Source organism: Lutra lutra, chromosome 2, assembly GCF_902655055.1.
Source record: "Lutra lutra chromosome 2, mLutLut1.2, whole genome shotgun sequence".
Taxonomy (NCBI): Eukaryota; Metazoa; Chordata; class Mammalia; order Carnivora; family Mustelidae; genus Lutra; species Lutra lutra.
Window position 1 is genome coordinate 66,119,140 of NC_062279.1, and position 22,052 is coordinate 66,141,191.

General features: G+C 38.2%; 1 pseudogene; it reads left to right on the plus strand.

Annotated features, from left to right (window-relative positions):
• Nucleotides 1-21,553, plus strand: part of LOC125094071 (tigger transposable element-derived protein 1-like) — a 28,108-nt pseudogene extending 6,555 nt beyond the window's left edge.
• Nucleotides 21,554-22,052: the final 499 nt, after the last annotated feature.

The following is a 22,052-nucleotide window of genomic DNA, read 5'->3' on the forward strand; positions in this document are numbered from 1 at the left end:
CCTTTTCAAAGACACCAAGTATATTTAAATTAAACATGTCTATATTATGATTGGATCATTTGTGATATATATAAAGCTAAGTCATAAGTAATTCAAAGTGGGTCTAAGTTTCTTGTTTCTGAGTTGATCCAAACAAACACAACTATATTTTTTTTTTAAGATTTTATTTATTTATTTGTCAGAGAGAGAGAGAGAGAGAGCGAGCACAGGCAGACAGAGTGGCAGGCAGAGGCAGAGGGAGAAGCAGGCTCCCTACAGAACAAGGAGCCCGATGTGGGACTCGATCCCAGGACGCTGGGATCATGACCTGAGCCAAAGGCAGCGGCTTAACCCACTGAGCCACCCAGGCTTCCCAAACACAACTATATTTTAATAAGTAAGACTTTACACAACTGTTCTAAAAAATTTGTATTCCTTCTCATTCTTTTAAAAGGTCTTTTGAAACATTCACTGGTTGATACAACAGATTTTATATTTGTAATTTCACTTCAGTGCAGGCTTGAACATGATTATTTTTCTGTTTACTCTCTAATATTACTCTAGCTCACTGGTACTAACACCTTGAACAAGTAAAAATCCATTTATGTAAGTATTAATTTTCTACATATAAAAATGATAGAATTTAATTTTCCAACTATATGCAGTTATGAAATCTGACATCAGTAGAATCTATATTTTAAGCATTTTATAGAAGGCAGGTGAATGAATGTTTACTAATATGACCCTCCTTGCTGTAACCATCTTTAAGCCCTTCAAGATTTCGTTCTGAGCTCTTATTTTTGCCTCCAAACCTACACCAGTCTCACACTAGTCAGGAACTGGAGGCCTGTCAAGGACTGTGCTACAAAAGAATGGCAATGAGTACTCAGCTCAATCCTATTTTATTTCTAACATAAAATCAGAAGTGTGTGGAAGATTCCCCAGGCACATTTCCTTTCTTAAATTAAAAAAAAAAAAGTACAGAGCAACAGAAAAAAATAAATAAATAAAATTTTTAAATGAACAAACAAAAAACAAACAAGAGGTGTTCTGTCTATAAATGCTCAAGAGGGAAACTTTCTATAAAGTTCCTAGGACTGTGTCTGGCACTATGCAGATAATGGTGAATGGAAGACAAGAGTAAGCTAGGAAAGAAAGTTGTTCCCTATATGTTCTCCCTCTGACAGCATACTTATACTTCTTTATAAAGTTCACTGTCTGTTTAAATAATTTTTTTGGCAGAGGCTAAAAAATTAGCCTCTGGGAAGAGCACAAGCACAAGCATTCAGTTGATACACCTGTATACTTCCATAGGGGGCAGTCTTACCTGAATCCAACTTTTTCGTATTGCTCCCATGCCTAGCACCACATTCATAGCATGAGATGAAAAACAGATCCATTTCTCACCCTGTGTCTTCCCACAATCTCTCCACTGCCCCCCCCCCCCCATTCTAGAATATTCTACTCATTCACCAAAGACCTCCTTGGGGTAATAGTTTCCCTCTGTATTTCATGGTGACTTCTTTATCTACAGGTTAGAAGTCCTTCATACACCTTCAAGATCAAAGGACACTGGACAAGATTTGCAAAAACACACAGGCCAGCTTTCCTGTATGAGATGTTAGCAGTTCCATCCTCATCCCCTGAATCCCTACCTCATTGTCCTCTCCTACCCATAGGGTCAGGAGTACTCCCCAGCAAACCTCACCTGGGTATGGGCCTTCTTATGCAGCTCTGATTCCTATCAACTGCGATCAGGAGTAGAAAGTCAACAGTTGACAGTGATTATTTTAGCAAGCCACCTAGATTTGTTTTGTCTTGTTTAGAACACTGTCTTTAGTTGTGGGTGGTAATAGAAAAGTAACATTCCACTACGTTAGTGGGTAGGCCTAAAATCACAATGTTGTTTGTCTCCTTCTTACAGTTATTAGCAAAATACTTTATATTTGAGTCGTGATTTACCTGTCCATATCACTATGAGAAATGCTAATGTCTAATCCAGTGGTTCCCCACCTTTTGGTATTAAGAGCTCTTTATACTCTTTAAAATTATTGTGTTCCCTTCAGATCATTACATCAACAGATGAATGGATAAAGAAGATGTGGTGTTAACATACAATAGAATACTAGGCAGCCATCAAAAATGAAATCTTTGCAACGACGTGGATGGAATTGGAAGGTATTATGCTAAGCGAAAAAAGTCAATCAGAGAAAGACAACTATCTCACTGATATGAGGAATTTGAGAAACAAGACAGAGGATCCCCAGGAAGGGAGGGAAAAATGAAACAAGGCGAAACCAGAGAGGGAGACAAACCATAAGAGACTCTTAATCTCAGGAAACAAACTGAGGGTTGCTGGAGGGGAGAGAGTGGAAGGAATGGGATGGTGGGTGATGGACATTGGGGAGGGTATGTGCTATGGTGAGTGCTGTGATTTGTGTAAGACTGATGAATCACAGACCTGTACCCCTGAAACAAATAATACATTATATGTTAATTTAAAAAATTATTGTGTACCCCCAAGACTTTAATTTATGTGGCTCATATCTACAATATTTATCATATTGTCAATTAAAACTGAGAACTTTTTAAAACATAATAAAACACAAGCATACATCGCATTAGCTACCACAGCAATGACATATCACTGTACACTTATGAAGAAAGTCACTAAGAGTTTTAAGAGTGCTCTCATACCTAAAATTTTGACACATTCCCTAAAATGCACAAAAAGGGTTGGTCTTTTTAGAAATCTTCAGCACTAAATATAGACATAAAATCACTTTATATATATCCCCCCTCTCCTAATATATGTTGAGGAATTATGGAGAAATTATGATGTTTGGAAAATTCTATTAAGAATACAAACATAAGGCTCTTCCCTCATCCCCAGAAGCTTGAAGCCCACCCACAAAAATCTCTCCAAATCCAACTCTTGTCACAATTTGTTGGTATTTATCAAGCCAGACAGGTTCTCTAAAAATCCCCATCCATATTTCATGATGGATGGTCAGTTCTCTAACAAAGACACTGACATTGTCCCAATTTTAGGCCTTCTCCCAGTATTTTCAGGGCCTGAGGTTAAAGGATATCTGGAGACGCTAGTTTCATGGCCCAGTGCACTTCTCTTCCCACTTACAGATTTTTCTTGCAATGTATGGAGCCTCAAGTACATCCATATTCATGCTCCAACCCACAAAGCCAACCTTCATCCACAGTTCTCTAGACAACCATCTTTTATGGTTACCCTTTGGGTCTATAGGTGCACAGTCAGTAGCATGGTCTGCCTTAGGACACCCAGGACAAAGAAGACCATATGGGCTCTGGAAGCAGACTTGGGATCATTTGGGCAAGGTGTGCCAGGATAACTCAGATGTAATGTAGAGTGGAGGACACAGGCTCTGGTTAGGCATATGTCCTGGTGCTGCAGCTCCTCACCCTGTAGGAAGGTGAGGAGGAGGACCAGAATAGGATCCCCCAAATCTTGAGGCCTTGAGCAGGAGTCTGGTTGCCCAACTTTGAGGATTAATTCTGCTAAAGAACAATAGTTCTACTTTTCTCAGTGGGAGTATTGGTTGTAAACATATATTACATAAGGATTATAAAAATCCTGGAGGAGATTCCAAAATTAATGAAAGCATCCTTAAAGCTCTGTTCACTCTTAAAAAACCATATTTTGGTAATTTTATTTCTCAATAAACTAGTGGAAACTAGTTTTTCCCCAAAACTAGTTTTTCAGTTTTTCTGGAGTTCACAAAAATATTGCCTCATATATGCCCACAAATACATTTGTCACTGGAATTACCATTCCTTCTCAAACTGGACAATGTCCACTACCCATAAAGCCAGGAAGAGAGGCTCTACTGTTCACATTGTCTGCCTTTGGAAATTCAGGGACCAAGCCAAGGGTGCTGACCACAGAGACTTCTAACACTTCTAACTTTTGGGATCTCAGATTTATTCTGGGATCCTTGTAAAAGACAAGACAATGACATCCTGTCCAACTTTTGATCACATTTTGTCTCTTGCATACCCAACAGCTCTGTTTATACCCTGAATTTCAAAAAAGTCTCTCTTGTATAGTTCTGAAAATTTCTGACCCTCTCTTCTCTGACCAAAGAGCTCAAACCCAATTCCACACATTAAAATAGGAGCAGACACAATACTACATGATCCAATCCATTTATTTTAACCGCTCATGTTTCTTACAAAGCAAAACCTGTACTCATGTGAATTCATGTAAACAGATATAAGACTCAAGGAGTGAGGTAAATAGATGTGTGCCCTACTATGAAGGTATTACGGAGCACAATTTAAAGCCTGGTTTTGGATAAATTAAACTAATACCATATAGAATAACAACAAAATAAAAGCCAAGTGTCCATGTGTTTTAGGCTTGAAGAGGTAAGAATGTCCAGATGTGAAGAGACAGCTAACCGAATAGCTCCTGGGGTTTCTTCTTTATATCCAAATTCTATCACTTCTACTTCTATTAGTGCTCCTGTCACCATAGATTCCAAGGATATTAACTCTCCCTGAAAATACCTTGGCCCACATGTGGGCAAAACCACATGTGGACAGAACCTTCAGGAGCACATGCCAAGACATGAGTAAATACGCAAAAGATTTACTGAAGGAAACACTGGTGAAGAAAAATGGAAAGAGTCTTGTAAGAGGCCAGGAGAGCCTCAGATACTGATACAGGTTTGATTGCTGTGAAGGAAAGCAGGAAGGAATGAGGAAATTACTCTACCTCAAAGCACCTCCTCATGCCTCCCCATCCCCAGGCATTATAATATTACTAGTGGAGCCTGATCATTTTTTTTTAATTCAGTCTTGTCTCTGTAGATGGATTCTCTTATATCTATATTCTGACATTTATTTTCTCCTCTGAAACCTTCACTCTTGGTCACTTTGCTGACTCCTGGCTGGGATATAAAGAAAAATCTACAAACCTTTCTCTGCAGCAGAGGAAGAAAAAACATGGATATTTTCAATACAGGAAAGTAGAATGAGACAGATAAATTTACTTCCAACCACAAAATGACATACATCTTACTAATAACCAATTTAAGTCACTTTTGGATGGATACCAGATTTAGATTATCTAAGACTCTATCTTCTTCCCATTTCAAATAATAAAACAGCTAATTAGAGAAAATATAATAAAATGTCCTGAGTCTCCTTTACACTAGACTGAATGCTCCATATAGTATGATTACTGATGATTAGTACATTGGAATCAATATGGTAATTAAAACTTAGAACCATTTAATATAATGTGTGCCAAGGTAAGAACAGTAGTCAGAAGTGAATCACCAGTTCTGAATCAGAGAAAACCAAATTATAATGCTGCTTGATTTTTAGCACTTTGACTATAGCCAAAAATTCAACAGCATCATTTATGGAGAAATGGCAAAGAGGTTATAGTGCTTGGTCACTCTGTAACAGTTTGGTATCTTTTGTTATTAGAAAAATCAAACCACTGGGGCACCGTCAGTTGAGTATCCAACTTTTGGTTTAGGCTCAGGTTATGATCCCAGGGTCCTGAGATCAAACCCTACATCCTCAATGGGGAAACTGCTTCCCCTCTCTTTCTTTCTCTCTCCCTTTAATCCTTCCCACTCTCTCTCTCAAATAAATAAATAAATCTCAAAAAAAAAAAAAAAAAAAGAAAGAGGGGCGCCTGGGTGGCTCAGTGGGTTAAAGCCTCTGCCTTCGGCTCGGGTCGTGATCCCAGGATCCTGGGATCGAGCCCCACATCAGGCTCTCTGCTCAGCAGGGAGCCTGCTTCCTCTTCTCTCTCTGCCTGCTTCTCTGCCTACTTGTGATCTCTGTCAAATAAATAAATAAAATCTTAAAAAAAAAGAAAAGAAAAATCAAGTCACCTGAGCATTTCATAATGTATAGAATTGTAAAATCACTGTCATATACCTGAAACTAATATGATATTGCATCAGCTATGCATCAACTATACTTCAATAAAAAAGAAAAAACAAAAATAAAGATCAAGTCATCGTAGATAAAACAGCACATAGGTTCTAAAAGAGTCCTGGACATCTTGGATCTGCTTCTTTTACATGAACTTGCAGAGCCCTTTTTAAAGAAAATGAATTAAAATTACTATGAAGAGGTGGAAAAATGGAAAATTTCTTTTAAGCTGTATAATTCACCTATTACCAAAAAAATTGCATCTCTCAACAGTGATTATAAAACCAAAATGAAAGAAAGGTGAACAAGCTACACCTTTTTAACAGCCAGGAAAAAAACAAAAACAGAAAAAAAAAAAAACACTTCTTTCATCTGATTTTGGATATAGTAAAGTCACTGTTTTACTACACAACATGGAAAGAAAATCCAAAGTGAAAACTTTTGGTTCTGTAAAATATGTTGTTTTCTTGTATTTACTCATTTATTGAGGCACATATATATATGTTTCCTTTGTCTCAATATTGTCATCTTTATTTTTGTGACACTTTTTATACATTGACTTAAACAGTAAGCAATAATAACTATGAAAAGTCTGTAAACTAAATCTTTGCGTTTTTAAAAATAATTTAGTATTTCAATAACAAGTAAATTTTCAGGGCACTTGTGTGGCTCAGTCAGTTAACATCCAACTCTTGATTTCAGCTCAGGTCATGATCTCGGGGTTGTGAGATCAAGCCCCTCATCAGGCTCCTCACTCATCACAGAGTCTGCTTGAGATGCTCTCTCTCCCTCTTCCTCTCCCTCTGCACTGGCCCCCTTTAAAAAAAAAAAAAAGACAGCAGATTTTCAAGAACCATTTAAAACTCTTAAAATATAAAAAGTGAGTCTACTTTATACTTACAATTTTTACCATTGCATCATACAACCAATTTCTCAGGGGAAAAAATTAACTATTTACTTTCATTTCACTAAGGTTTATTTTTCCCACTTACAAACTCTTGCATATTCTTTTTTCCTCTAATTCTGACTTACTCCATAATCTTAGAGCCACTCTAATATTTGCAGTGACAGGGCTCTTTTGATCAGCATAAGTTCCTGAAAACCTTTCCAGGTAATTCTGAATCTATGAAGCTTAAGGGGAACCAAAAGTAGCCTCAAAAGATAAAAGTCAGATTTAAGATAGCAGAACAAAAACACCATTGAGGGTGTTTTCCTCTGAAACTACCTGCAAACAACAAAGAATGAGAAACAGAAATAGATGGGAAATACCACAATATATTTGACTAAGTGTTGCAGTAAAATTGGGCCAATATACAAAAGGATGCTGAGAAAAGAAACATAAAATCTATGTGAAAAGACTGAAAGAAAAAGGAGGAAAGAGACATGCCTAAGTAGAAGGTAGACAAAGAGAGCCCATTAGAAAAAATTTCCCATGAAACAGGTGACCATCCTGCTAAACCATCTAATATGAATGTTAGAAATTGCCTCTATGAAATAACAGTTCAAAGCACATAGAAGGATTCAAGGGAGAAATAAGAAGACAAAAGAAGGTTTTTGTTTTTGTTTTTTTCCTTAATAAGCTAAAATAGCTCAGGAAAGAAAGAAAGAAAAAAATCATCATAGAATTTAAAGCCATGAGATACAAAAACATAAAACATTTTGATTAGAGTAGCTTGATAATGGGATGTAGGGAAAGTCCAGAAATAGACCCAGATAAGTCAGCTGTTTATTAGTCAATAAAGTGGCATTTCAAACTAGTAGGAAAAGAGGAATTATATAATAAATGGTGTTGAAAAAAACTAGATAGTCATCTGAAAAAGAATACTGTATCCTTACCTCACTCTATATGCTGTAATGTATTATAGTAGGTCAACTGTTGAAGCATAAAAGTTAATTAAAAACCATGCATTTAACAGAAGAAAAAATATTTTTAAAAATATTTTTCATTTATTTGAGAGACAGAGAGCAAGAGCAGGAGAGAACAAGAAGGGTGAGAAACAGAGAGAGAAGCAATGCGGTACTCAATCCCAGAACCCTGGGATCATGACCTGAGCTGAAGACAGGTGCTTAAACAACCGAGCCACCCAGGCACCTGGATTAAATAGTTATTTATTGAGGATTTGCCATATACTCTACTACAGAAAATACTCTACTGGGAAATTTTCTTTGCAATGAAAAATAACATGTGTTGCTCTCAGCTTATAGTCTAAAGAAGAGATAGATGTGAATAAAATAATTATATAATGTATATAATTATATGTATATAATGTATATAATCAATGTAAAATTGCAACTGCGACAGGTCCTAGGTATCAGAGATATGTCTTAACAGAGAGATTTTGATCTAGTCAGGGATGGCAGAAAGAGGTTCTTGAGAATATGAAGATCTGTATGACATATGATAAATAGGCATTAATTAGACAAAGAAGAGAAGGAAGGATATCTCATCAGAGGGACAGTTTGCTAAAAGACCCTTGGTGGGAGGGAACATGGCATAATGAAGGAATTAAAGAAGGAAAGCATGGTATAGGGTATAGAATGTGTATGAGCTGTTTGTTGCTAGACCATAAGGGGACAGGTGCACATAAGCCACATAAGACATTTGTCTTTATTGCAGGAATACTACTAATGTTCCTATATTGGGAAGTGGTGTGCCTGGTGTTTATACTGACAGATCACTAGCTGCTGGGTGAGACTGGATTGGGGAGGCTGGTGAGAGTGGATGGAGGTAGAACACTTAGCAGGTTCCTATAATCGTCCATATGAGAGACAAAGTGTCATGGCATTCTTTGGCTGCAGTGGAGATAAGAAGGTGTGGACATATTTGAAAAAATTTAAGAGGTTAACTAGACATGATTTTGTGATGGATTCAGGGAGGGATAGGAAAGCATTAAAGATGATTCTGAGGTATCTGGCTTTTGCCAAGGATAAATTATGGTAGCATTTAGTGACATAGGGAACATTGGAAATGAAACCTAGATTTTTGGGTAAGATTATGAGGTAATTTTGGACATGCTAAATTTGAAATGCTTTTAAAAACTTCCAAAAATGAGTGAAATAAGTCAATCAGAGAAAGACAATTATCATATGATCTTCCTGATGTGAGGAAATTTCAGGCAAAGTGGGGGGTTTGAGGGATAGGGAAGGAAAAAATGAAACACGATGGGATTGGGTGGGAGACAAACTATAAGAGACTCTTAATCTCACAAAACAAACTGAGGGTTGTCAGGGGGAGGTAGGTATGGAGAGGGTGGTTGGGTTATGGACATTGGGAAGGGTATGTGCTATGGTGAGTGCTGTGAAGTGTGTAAGACTGACAATTCACAGACCTGTATCCCTCAGGTTAATAATACATTATATGTTAATTTAAAAAATGAATAAATTAAAAAAAAAAAAACTTCCAAAAGAAGGTGGTCAAGGAGAGGTGCTGGTAAATAGGCAGCTGGATAGGCAAGTCTGGAACTCAAAGGACAGGTATGGGCTGGGCATGCAGGAGGCTTGTTAGGCTATGGGGGATAACTAACACTGTAGTTTATTTTTGCCTAGGAAGAGAGTAGAGTGAGGACAGGAGATGGCCTAAAACTGAGACTTGAGGAACTCTAAGACCTAATAGCCAGGCAGAAAACAGAAAAAAAAAAAAAAATGTTATCAAAGTAGAAGAAAAACCAGGAATGCCCACAGAACTCAGGGAGAGCATGCTGCATGCAAACAAGACAAACCAAAAAGATCACTGGTTGGAGAAAAATGTTCATATGTGTCCAGTCATATGAATGATATTGATGATCTTATTGAAGGCTGTTTTGTTGAAAGATGAGAACAAATGACCCTGCAATTGCACTATTGGGTATTTACCCCAAAGACACAGATGTAGTGAAAAGAAGGGCCATCTGTACCCCAACGTTCATAGCAGCAATGGCCACAGTTGCCAAATTGTGGAAGGAACCAAGATGCCCTTCAATGGACGAATGGATAAAGAAAATATGGTCCATATATACAGTGGAGTATTATGCCTCCTTCAGAAAGGATGAATACCCAACTTTTGTATCAACAGGGACAGGATTGGAAGAGATTATGCTGAGTGAAATAAGTCAAACAGAGAGAGTCAATTTTCATATGGTTTCACTTGTTTGTGGGGCATAAGGAATAACACGGAGTACATGGGGAGATGGAGAGAAGTGAGTTTGGGGAAATTGGAGGAGGAGACGAACCATGAGAAACTATGGATTCTGAGAAACAAACTGAGGGTTTTGGAGGGGAGAGGGATGGGAAGTTGAGTGAGCCTGGTGGTGGGTATTATGGAGGGTACATATTGCATGGAGCACTGGGTGTGGTGCATAAACAATGAATTCTGGAACACCAAAAAGAAAAATATAAATAAATAAAAATTTAAAAAAAAGAAAGATGAGAACAAAAACAGACGAGAGGGTTGAAGAATGGGTTCTTCATTGGGTTCTGGTTGAAGAAGTATGTGAACTCTCTTGAGGAGTTTATGCATGTATGAGAAGGGAGAGATGGGGCTTCCAATGAAGAGCAGTGAAGGGTGAATGAGGGATTTTTTTTTCTTTCTATTTTTTAATGGGGAGAGCGTTTGGATATAGTAACATGGAACAGTTTGAGAAATACAAACAAAGTAAGGTATCTGAAATATGAAGGATGGTTTATGTAGTTGTTAAAATGAATACATGAATAAAATGAATATAGCAGATCGGTATATACTAAAAAGAAACAATTCCCAAGATAAATTTTTAAGAAAAACAGTAATATGCAGAACACTATTATAGATACTGCCATTTGTATATGAACTTGCATATGCATATATGTCTGGCTGGGTGGACATTTAGATTGTTTCCAAACCTTTTTCTCTTTTTTTTTAAAGATTTATTTATTTATTTTGAGAGAGAGAGAGAGAGAGGGAGAGTGCACACACATGTGCCAGGGAGGAGTAGAGGGATGGGGAAAGGGACAATCTCCAGCAGATTCCCTGCTGAATGCTGAGCCTGATGTGGGGCTCGATCTTAGGACCCTGAGATCATGACCTGAGCCAAAATCAAGAGTCAGACGCTTAGCCAACTATGCCACCTAGGTGCCCCTCCAAAACTTTTTCTTAAAACTATATATAATTTTGCAGTGAATACCCTTGTTTATATCTTTGCAAACACAGATGTGCATATTTGTAAGATAGGGTGAGGGTTAGGGCTAGGCTTCTGGGGAATTATTTTTGTTGTGTTAAAAATGTAAAGCTTGGGGCGCCTAGGCGGCCCAGAGGGTTAAGCCTCTGCCTTCGGCTCAGGTCATGATCTCAGGGTCTTGGGATCCAGCCGCCCTGCATGGGCTCTCTGCTCAGCAGGGAACCTGCTTCCCCCTCTCTCTCAGCCTGCTTCTCTGCCTGCTTGTGATCTCTCTCTGTCAAATAAATAAAATCTTAAAAAAAAAAAAGAATTCTCTTTTCATAAAGCTTATTTTATAAAATGATATTTATGAGTTTTGTATATTATCCTCCTCTGAAACAGTATAAAAATATGTTTTCTTGGCTCACCTGCATAGCTCAGTCAGTCAAGCCTCTGCCTTTTGCTCAGATCATGATCCCAGAGCCCTCCTCCTGCTCATGTGCATGCACTCTCTCTCTTTCTCTCTCTCTCAAAAAATAATATAAATCTCTCTCAAATAAATAAATAAATGATCTTTTTTAAAAAACATAATTTAGGGACGCCTGGGTGGCTCAGTCGATAAGCGTCTGCCTTCAGCTCAGGTAATGATCCCAGGTTCCTGGGATGGAGCCCCGCATAGGGATCACTCCTCAGTGGGGAGCCTGCTTCTCCCTCTCCTACTCCCCCTGTTTGTGTTCCCTCTCTCGCTGTCTCCCTCTTTCTGTCAAATAAATAAATAAAGTCTTTAAAAAAATAATAATTTATAAATAATAAATAACTGTTTAATGAATCCTGGAAGTCAGTTATACACAATAAAGCAGCAGTCACTATAATTCAGTTCTACTGAATTTGAGAAAGAATGAGATTCACAAAAATAGTGAGATTTTTCTCGATATGAGAAGCAAGATCCCTGAAAGAGTCAAAGATTTCTTGAATTTTTCAAGGATGAGTAACCAGGAAAAGAATGGGGCCAGTAATTGACCAAAGGTATTTGGGGATAAGTTAAAATAAGAAAATGAGTTTCAGTTTGTTGAGTTAGATGTTGTGGTGTCATCCACCACAGCCGACACTAAGGAATTACTCAAGCTGCAAGCCACTATTTCTAACTGCTCTGATTACAATGTGCCTACCTCTCAGTCCTAATTGCAAGTCCTGGCTAACTCTTCTGTAATCCATTCACCATGATTCATTCCCACTCTTTTTCAACCTCATACATTTCACGTTTTACTTACATTCTTCTCTGTTCTTAGAGTCCTAAGGGATCACTCACAACGTTTCACCTCCACCCCTTACTACCACTCTTAATTCTTCCGACCCGTAGCCACAGCACAGACCAGCATTTAATCTTAATTAAGAAGGCACAGGACAGGCAAGTGGAGATGTCTAGCAGCCTGGCAAGGATATGACATTCACCAGCAGAAAGATTTATTCGGTAACTGAAATTGTGGAAAGTGCTGAGTTTGCCAAAAGTACAGAACAAAGCCAGAGGTCAGACAACTCAACCTTCGGAAATAACTACTTTCAGGGATCAAGTAGAAGATAGATGGCCATTGTCCATAAATTCATTCTCTATGTAGATAGCAAACAAGTCGGTCTCTGGAAAAGAATCCAGTTCATCAAACTTTTGCGTCCCTACAATGTAACTGATGAGGACCACCTATATTAAAGAAGATAAGAATAAATCATAATCATTCAATATTGGGTGTTTTTAAGTTGAGTTCCTTGGGAAACAGACTCTGAGATGGAGATGTATGAAGAAGGTATACTGGGGAATGTTATTTAGAATGGTACCTGTAAAAAAGTCATGGAAACTGAGTTGTGATACATTTCCAGTTGATCCCAGGAGTAGCTCTGGAGCTGAGATGACCCTTCAGAGGTGTCCTCAATGGAAGAAGGGGGCTCTGGCCAGTGGACCACGACATTGCTCCATCATGGGATTAGACTGTGGTTGGGATGAGGTGTAACTTTAAAGGAGTAGTTTCATCAGCTGAAGGCAATTCCCAGAGAGAGACTTTTGCTGTGAGTCACCAGCAGTTGACACCCAAGCAGCTGGGAGAATAAATTGTTCGGTCTTTCAGGTGTGGTTCTGAGTAGTGCATCTCAGCATCCACCACAGAGAATATTCCATAGCATCTTTTCTTTTTTCCTTTTTTTTTTTTTTTTTTTTGGTGGGGAACAACTGAATCCCTTTAACAGCAGAGTAGATATTTTGTTTTTGTTCTTTTAAAATAGCATTATTGAATATAATTCACATACCATATGATTCACCATTTTGAATGTACAATTCAGTGGCTTTTAAGACGTTAAGAGAGTTGTGCATCCATCCCCACAGTCAATTTTAGAACGTTTTTATTAACCCCCCCAAATCCATACTCTTTAACCATCACCCTTCCAGTACCCCACTGTCTCCCCCATTGCTAGGTAACCACTACTTCCTGCTGCTATAGATTTGCCTATTCTAAACATTTCATGTAAATGGAACCATACAATAGTTGGTCCTTTGTGAATGGCTTCCATCACTTAGCATAGTGTTTTCAATGTTAATCTATGTTTTAGCATGTATCAGTACTTCAATTCTTATTGTCAAATGATATTCTATTATACACATATATCACATTTTATTTGTCCATTCATCAGTTGATGGACACTGAGGCTGTTTCCACTTTTTGGCTATTGTGATTAATGCTGCTAAGAACATTCACATACAATTGTTTCTATGAAAATATTTCTCATAGATATATACCTAGGAATAGAATTTCTGGATCATCTGGTAAATTTACGTTTAAACATTCAAGAAACTGCCAAACTGTTTTCAAAGCAGCTGCGCTGCATTACATTTCCAGTAACAGTGTGTGAAGTTTCCAACTTCTCCACGTTCTTGCCAACACTTGTTATTATCTCTTTTTCTTACATATTTAACATATTTATTACACATTTATTACACATTTATGTAATAAATATTACAGATTTATTACACATTTCAGTGGCTAAGTGGATGTGAAGTTATATCTTATTGTGGTTTTGATTTGTGCTTCCCTGATGACTAATGATGTTGAGCATCTCTTCATATGCCATTTGTGTATCTTCTTTGGAGACATATTTAGTCAAATCTTTTCAGTTGTGTTATTTGTCTTTTTGTTATTGGGTTGTAAGCATCTTTTATGTGTTTTAGATACAAGTCCTTATCAGAACGGTTTGCAAAAAAATTCTCCCATTCTGTGGATTGCCTCACTTTTTGATGGTGTCCTTTGAAGCACACAGGTTTTTAATTTTGCTCATTCCAGTTGATTTACTTTTTCTTTTGTTGTTTGTGTTTTGGTGTCATATCTAAGGAAACCATTACCTAACTAAAGATCACAAAGATTACAATAGCACCTTTTTAAACAGAGATATAAGCTGATAGAGAGGGAAAGAGTAGCTATTGGGTAAAATGCAGTCTGGATAGAGAAAATCCAAAACTTCACTTGGGAAATTTTATCTCAAGTCAAATCATTTAAACATTCATTTTACTTTATGGCCACAAGGGCTCATTATTAAGTAACAGAAATACATGTATACTTATGAAACGTTTTAAAAATGGGTCCATAATTAAAGTGCTCAACTATTGGGGCGCCTGGGTGGCTCAGTGGTTAAGCCGCTGCCTTCAGCTCAGGTCATGATCTCAGGGTCCTGGGATCGAGCCCCGCATCGGGCTCTCTGCTCTGCGGGGAGCCTGCTTCCTCCCCTCTCTCTGCCTGCCTCTCTGCCTGCTTGTGATCTCTCTCTCTCTCTGTCAAATAAATAAATAAAATCTTTAAAAAAAATAAAAAAAAATAAAAAAAATAAAGTGCTCAACTATTAAAAGAGGCTGGATAGAAGGAGCAATACATTGGAACTAGAAATTGATAAAGGTTTAAAAACTAGAACTTGAGTTGGATCTTGTCAGGTATATAGGGCCTTGAATATAGAAGGGGAAAAAAAGTCCTTTCCAAATCAGGTGAATAGCAAAAAAAAAAAAAAAAAAAAAAAATCACAGAGGAGAGAATGATCATATCAGGTGAGATCAGCCAGATTGGAATAGGAGGTGGAAGAAAATGGATACTATAAAACCTAAAAATGAGTTTGCAACACAGACTACAAGAGCAAAACAAATTTACATATTGTTCAGGCAGACCTCAGAACTAAAATTAATCCATAGGACAAGACATGGTGACAAGAGTCTCTGGCAATTCTGCAAGAGTCAATGGGAATTGTGTGTGGTTCTGGGAGACCTATCCATTTACCATAAGGAAGGGAGAGCCTAACACTATTTAGCCTAACACTAAATATACAATCCTCCAAGGTAACAAGAGTAGATCAGAGCAGTATCCTCAGTCCTCAAAGGAAACAATGGTATCATGCAAAATAATTGGCTGGTGTACTGCATGGGAGAGAGAAACCCAGTCCAAGGTACAATGCTGTTGGTGCCAGGGATAATTAAGGAAGTTTGGAGGGCTTGTCTAGGTGCCCCAGGTCTGGAGGTCTAGAAGTCAATAAGACTTAACACTTTTTTAAATTTCAGCTTTATTGATGACAGATAAAATTGTAAGATATTTAAAGTGTTGGTTGGTTATTTGATACACACAATAAGACGTAATCCTAAACTCCATCCAATGATAGTGCTGAAATTGCTGGTAGACCTATAGGCCACATCAGGTCTGTATAATATGTGGAATAGCCTTCATCCCACTGATGGATACATCTACAGGGGCTGGACAAAAGGGAAACAGGAGAACCACCTTCCAGGCACTAGTAGCACAAAGTGAGAACTATGGTTAGATGGGGCCATATCCTGGAGGATTTTGAAAAGTAAGCCAAGAAGTTCTGACTTGACTCAGGGATAAAGAGTCATTATATGTTTATAAACCATTATATGTTAATAATCCTAACAGCACTGTGTTATAGTAATAACAATATGATGGGAGCAACAGCCAACAGGATTAATTTCATAGTTTCATTCCAGTATTTCGCATTTTAATTATCTGCTCCTAAGTGTTCTTTAAAGTGAAAATACCCATTCCCTTAGCTATCACACCCACGCACATTCCCCTACCATATTTCGTTTTTTGTTCTGTGTTTCTTTAGAAGCGCAGTTGCCTACTTAATTAAGATAAGATCACCCAGTTCCCAAATCCAAGAGGGTATTTCTTTTTTTTTAATTAACATATCGTGTATTATTTGTTTCAGGGTATGGGTCTGTGATTCATCCAGTCTTACACAATTCAGAGCACTCACCATAGCACATACCCTCCCCAGTGTCCATCACCCAGCGACCCCATTCCTCCCATCCCCCTCCACTCCAGCAACCTTCAGTTTGTTTCCTGAGATTAAGAGTCTCTTATGGTGGGGTGCCTGGGTGGCTCAGTGGGTTAAGCCTCTGCCTTCAGCTCAAGTCATGATCTCAGGGTCCTGGAATCGAGCCCCGCATCGGGCTCTTTGCTCAGCAGGGAGCCTGCTTCCCCCCTCTCTCTGCCTGCCTCTCTGCCTACTTGTGATCTCTTTCTGTCAAATGGATTAATAAAATCTTTAAAAAAAAAAAAAAGTCTCTTATGGTTTGTCTCCCTCTCTGGTTTCATCTTGTTTCATTTTTCCCTCCCTTCCCCTATGATCCTCTGTCTTGTTTCTCAAATTCCCCATATCAGTGAGATCATATGATAATTGTCTTTCTCTGATTGACTTATTTCACTTAGCATAATACCCAAGAGGGTATTTCTTACTTAAATGGGCCAATTACACCAAAATCATAATGACGTCAGAGGATTCATTTGATTCAAGATCCCAAGAGTTTCAAACTGATCTCTTGCTACATCTGGCTACTGTTTTGTATGAGATGATGTACTAACAAGCTCAAAAATTTCAAGTTATGTCCATCACCAGCCTAATCTCTAAATATCTGCCACAGCAGATCTACTGACTACTCAGTGAAAGCACTCCTGCCTCTGACATCAACAATGGTGATATTTGTGACTTAGTTAGAATTCTAGACTTCTTTTCCTTCTAAATCTGCTCCTCCCCAAGTTTTCACTATCACCATAAATAATACCATTTTTCACCTGGTAAGCAGGACAAAAATGGGGAAAACATCCCTGACTATTTGTTTTGTTTGTTTTTTTTTTAAGATTTTTTTTATTAATTTGACAGAGATCACAAATAGGCAGAGAGGCAGGCAGAGAGAGATGGGGAAGCAGGCTCCCCACTGAGCAGAGAGCCCGATGTGGGGCTCGATCCCAGGACCCTGGGATCATGACCTGAGCCGAAGGCAGAGGCTTTAACCCACTGAGCCACCCAGGCACCCCCCCCTTACTATTTGTTAACCTCTGTCATCTCACAACAAATCCACTATTGAGAACTTGTTGACTCTTTTCTTTTAATATCATAAATCTGACAACTTCTTATTACCACTGTCTCTATTACCCTAGTTGAAGTTCCATCATCTCTCCATGATTCCTGAAATAGCCTGAAACATGACCCCCATGGTAGCTGACACTGCTAGTTGTCTATGCAGCATCCATTCCCCCATCCATTCCCATCCATTCCGCCTTCTTTCTTACCAATGGAGCCCTGATTTTGTTGGGAGACACAGAGTAGGAAGCTCAGTACTAGTCTTCTGAGCTGCTCTCATACTTAAAGGTAACCATTTGATCCAGTTCTGGACAAAGAGAAATAATCAGAATAATCCTGAGTAGAATTTCCAGAAGAGCTTTCAGAAAGGGCAGACTAATAACCACATACTATCAACCCTTTCTTTCCTCTTCCTACAAAGACTGTGGTCATGATATCCAAGCATGAAGCAGCCATATTGCAACCAAGATATAAAAGCCACATGTTAAGGATGGAGCACAATAAAATGGAAGAAGTCTAGATCCTTGTTGATATCACTGAGCCAGATTTGGACTGACAGTGTAAGTATTCTTATCCTGTGAATCAAATAAAACCCTGGTTTATCTTAGGCACTGTTTATAGGGTTCTCTGTTGTTTTCAACTGAATGCATTCCTTTTTTTAATGATGACAAAATAAATTATTTATTTTTAAAAAATATGTCATGCAGAGACTCTTTGATATTATTCTAAAACTACTTAGGATCAAAATAATATTTTATTTTGGGGGCCTGGGTGGCCAAGTGGGTTAAGCCACTGCCTTCAGCTCAGGTCATGATCTCAGGGTCCTGGGATCAAGCCCCGCATTGGGTTCTCTGCTCAGTGGGGAGCCTGCATCCCTCTCTATCTCTGCCTGCCTCTCTGCCTACTTGTGATCTCTCTCTCAAATAAATAAATAAAACCTTTAAAAACAAAAAAATATATTTTATTTTATTTTATTCTATGATTGATATTTTGATTTATAGTGAGGTAAAGTTGGTATATAATGTTGTATTAGTTTCAGGTGTACAACATAGTAATTCTACAATTGCATACAATACAAAGTGATCACCGGAGTTAGTCTAGTTACCATTGTCACCATACAGTTGACTTCTTTTACCCATCCTCTTTTCTAAGCTAAGCATCTAAAGCTATAAATTATTAAATACTTTTGTTTTATTTAAATTCAATCAATTAGCATGTAGTGTATTATTGGTTTCAGAATTAGCTTTCAGTGATTCATCAGTCTTGTATAACACCCAATGCTCATTATATCACATGCCCTCCTTAATGTACATCCCCCAGTCACCACATCCCCCCACCACCTCCCCTTCAGAAAAAACCCCAGTTTTTTCCTATGGTTAAGAGCTGAATGCATTCTTTTTTTTTTTTTTTTTAAGATTTTTTATTTATTTGTCAGAGAGAGAGGGAGAGAGAGCAAGCACAGACAGACAGAATGGCAGGCAGAGGCAGAGGGAGAAGCAGGCTCCCCGCCAAGCAAGGAGCCCGATGTGGGACTCGATCCCAGGACGCTGGGATCATGACCTGAGCCGAAGGCAGCCGCTTAACCAACTGAGCCACCCAGGCGTCCCCTGAATGCATTCTTAATAGATAAATCCTCTTTGGTTAAAGTTTCTAGGTAATAGCCAACATGGGCTTCGCAAAGACTGGCTTTCCATTAAAGTCAGAAAAATAAATCGAAATTACTTACGTGGCCTGAAATGCCCTTTATGATTTGTCCTCTGCCTAGCCTTCTAAACTCATCTCCTATCACTCCTCACTTTGGCACACGAGACTTTCTGTCAGTTAAATTATATATAGAAATACCTTGTTTTAGGGATGTCTGGGCGGCTCAGTCGGTTAAGTGGCTGCCTTCAGCTCAGGTCATGTTCCCAGGGTCATGGGATCAAGCTCTGCATCAGCTCCATGCTCAGCAGGGAGCCTGCTTCTCCCTCTGCCTGCCATTCCCACTGCTTATGCTTTCTCTAATACTCTCTCTCTCTGACAAACAAATAAATAAAATCTTAAAAAAAAAAAGGAATACCTTGTTTTATTGCCTTTCACAGATACTGCAATTTTTTCAAATTGAAGTTTTGTGGTAACTTTGCATTGAGCAAGTCTATCGGCACCATTTTTCTAATAACATTCACCCACTTCATGTCTCTGTGTCACATTTTGGTAATTCTCATAACATTTCCATCTTTTTCATTGTTCTTATATTTGTTACAGTGATCTGTGTGCAGTGATCTCTGATGTTACTATTATAGTTGTTTTGGGGCACCATGAACCACACCCTTGTAAGATGGTGAACTTAAGTGATAAATGTTGTTTATGTTCTGACTGCTCTAGCAACCAACCATTCCTCCTCATCTCTCTCCCTCTCCTCAAGCCTCCCTATTTCCTGAGACACAACAATACTGAAATTAGGCCAATCCATGACTCTGCGATGACCTCTAAGCATTCAAGTGAAAGAGTCACACATCTCTCATTTTCAATCAAAAGCTAGAAATGATTAAGCATAGTGAGGAAGGCATATCAAAAGCCAACACATTTTAGCCAAGTTGTGAGTGCAATGGAAAAGTTGTTGAAGGAAATAAAAAATGCTACTCCAGTGAACACACAAATGACAAGAAAGAAAAACAGTCTTATTGCTGATAGGGAGAAAGTCTGAGTGGTCTGGATAGATCAAACCAGGCACAACATTTTTCTAAGCCAAAGCCTAATCCTGACCAAGGCCCCAACTCTCTTCAATTCTGTGAGGGCTGAAAGAGGTAAAGAAGCTTCAGAAGAAAAGCTGGAAGCTATCAGAGTTTTGTTTGTGGAATTTAAGGAAAGAAGCTGTGTCCATCACATAAAAGTACATGAAGCAAGTGCTGATGTAGAAGCTGCAGCAAGTTCTCTGGAAGATCCAGCTAAGATAATTGAAGAAGGTGGCTACAATGAACAACAGATTTTCAATGTAGATGAAATAGCCCTCTACCAGAAAGAAGATGCCATCTTGTACTTTCATAGCTAGAGAAGAGAAATAAATGCCCAACTTCAGTTTCAAAGATCAGTCTGAATTTCTTGTTAGGAGCTAATGCAGCTGGTGATTTTAAGTTGAAGCTAATATTCATTTACCATTCCTAGGGCTCTTGAAAATTATGCAAAGAATTATGCAAAATCTACTCTGCTTGTGCTCTATAAATGGAAGAATCTTAGATGACAACACATCCATATACAACATGGTTTACTAAATATTTTAAGCCCATTGTTGAGACCTTCTGCTCAGAAGTAAAGATTCCTTTAAAAATACGACTGCTTGTTGACAATGCACCAAGAGCTTTAATGGAGATGGACAATGAGATTATGTTGTTTTCATGCCTACTAACACAACATCCATTCTGCAGCCCATGGATCAAGTAGTAATTCTGACTTTCAAACCCTATTAATTAAGAAATACATTTCATAAAGCTATAGCTGCCATAGATAGTGATTCTCCCGATGGATCTGGGCAATATAAATTAAAAACCTCCTGGAAAGGATTCACCATTCTAGATGCCATTATGAACACTTGCAATTCATGGAAAGAGGTCAGAATACTAACATTAACAGTAGTTCAATAGAAGCTGGTCCTGAATCCCCCTGGATGACTTTGAAGAGCTCAAGAACTCAGTAGAAGAAGTAAATGCCGATGTGGTGGGAGTAGAAAGAGAACTAGAATTAAAAGTGGAGCCTAAAAGTGGGACTGAATTATTATAGTCTCATGATAAAACTTTAACAGATGAGGATTTGCTTCTTTTGAGTGAGAAAAGTGAGTGGTTCTTGAGATGGAATCTACCCCTGGTAAGGATGCTGTGAAGACTGTTGAAATGACAACAAAAGATTTCAAATATTATACTGATTTAGTGGATAAAGCAGTAGCAGAGTTTGAAAAGATCAACTCCAGTTGTGAAATAAGTTCTCTTATGAGTAAAATGCTATCAAATAGTATCACATGCTCCAAAGAAATTGTTCATGCATGGAAGAGTCAGTTGATGTGGCAAAACTGACTGTTGTCTTATTTTAAGAAATTGCCGCAGTCACCTCGACCTTCAGCAGCCACTACCCTGATCAGTCAGCAGCCATCAATATTGAAGTAAGACCCTTCATCAGTGAAAAGATTTTGTATGACTCAATGAAAGCTCAGATGATGGTTAGCATTTTAGCAATAAAGTATTAATTAAGGTATGTACATTGTTTTTCTAAAACATAATGCTACCACACACTTAATAGACCATAAAATTGTGTAAACATATTTATGCACTGGGAAAACAAAAAATTCATCTGACTTACTTTATTGCAATATTCTAGTACCCAATATCTTAACATATTTAATTGTATGAAATGCAGGACATCTCTGCAGGACTTCATGGATTTAGCCTCCTATCCCAACCTTTCCACCATTTGTTTAAAGATAGGCCTAGATCACTGAAGACTTAATAGTTGGCAGAATTAACCTTTGTCCCATACTCCATGTGGACTCTCTGTCCACCAGCAATGAAATGAACAACATGAAATTGCATCCAGAGGTTGATTTACAGTGTCAATAAATTTGTTATCTCCAGGGAACTCCTGACTAAAAAATCATTATCTAATTAA